Consider the following 1,370-nt stretch of genomic DNA (forward strand, 5'->3'; position numbering starts at 1 on the left):
GTATGGTAGTTCTATTTGTAGTTTTTTAAGGAACCTCCATACTGTTCTCCATAGTGGCTGTATCAATTTACATTCTCACCAACAATTCAAGAGGGTTCCCTTTTCTCCACACCCTCTCCAGCATTTATTGTTTGTAGATTTTTTGATGATGGCCATTTTGACTGGTGTGAGGTGATACCTCATTGTAGTTTTGATTAATTTCTAATCTCATAGCATTGTGTCTGGAAAAGATGCTTGATATGATTTCAATTTTCCTAAATTTACCAAGGCTTGATTTATGACCCAAGATATGATCTATCCTGGAGAATGTCCCATGAGCACTTGAGAAGAAAGTGTATTCTGTTGTTTCTGGATGGAATGTCCTATAAATATCAATTAAGTCATCTTGTTTAATGTATCATTTAAAGCTTGTGTTTCCTTATTTATTTTCATTTTGGATGATCTGTCCATTGGTGAAAGTGGGGTGTTGAAATCCCCTACTATGATTGTGTTACTGTTTATTTCCCCTTTTACGGCTGTTAGCATTTGCCTTATGTATTGAGGTGCTCCTAAGTTGGGTGCATAAATATTTACAATTGTTATATCGTCTTCTTGGATTGATCTGTTGATCATCATGTAGTGTTCTTCTTTGTCTCTTATAATAGTCTTTATTTTAAAGTCTGTTTGGTCTGCTTTGAGAATTGCTACTCCAGCTCTCTTTTGATTTCCATTTGCATGGAATATCTTTTTCCATCCCCTAACTTTGTCTGTATGTGTCCCTAGGTCTGAAGTAGGTCTCTTGTAGACAGCATATATCCGGTTTTTGTTTTTGTATCCCTTCAACCATTCTATGTCTTTTGGTGGGAGCATTTAATCCATTTACATTTAAGGTAATTATTGATATGTATGTTCCTATTACCATTTTCTTAATTGTTTTGGGTTCGTTATTGTAGGTCTTTTCCTTCTCTTGTGTTTCCTGCCTAGAGAAGTTCCTTTAGCATTTGTTGTAAAGCTGGTTCGGTGTTGCTGAATTCTCTTAGCTTTTGCTTGTCTGTAAAGGTTTTAATTTCTCTGTCAAAAATCTGAATGAGATCCTTGCTGGGTAGAGTACTCTTGGTTGTAGGATTTTCCCTTTAATCCCTTTAAATATGTCCTGCCACACCCTTCTGGCTTGCAGAATTTCTGCTGAGAAATCAGCTGTTAACCTTTTCGGCATTCCCTTTTATGATATTTGTTGCTTTTCCCTTGCTTCTTTTAATATTTTTTCTTTGTGTTTAATTTTTGATAGTTTGATTAATATGTGTCTTGGTGTGTTTCTCCTTGGATTTATCCTGTATGGGACTCTGTGCTTCCTGGACTTGATTGACTATTTCCTTTCCCATATTAGGGAA

General features: G+C 35.8%; 1 protein-coding gene across 12 annotated transcripts in view; it reads left to right on the forward strand.

Annotated features, from left to right (window-relative positions):
* PARD3B (par-3 family cell polarity regulator beta) overlaps nt 1-1,370 on the forward strand; it is a 1,107,844-nt gene that overhangs the window by 164,457 nt on the left and 942,017 nt on the right. The window lies entirely within an intron of this gene.

This window comes from Physeter macrocephalus, chromosome 2 (genome assembly GCF_002837175.3).
Source record: "Physeter macrocephalus isolate SW-GA chromosome 2, ASM283717v5, whole genome shotgun sequence".
NCBI lineage: Eukaryota > Metazoa > Chordata > Mammalia > Artiodactyla > Physeteridae > Physeter > Physeter macrocephalus.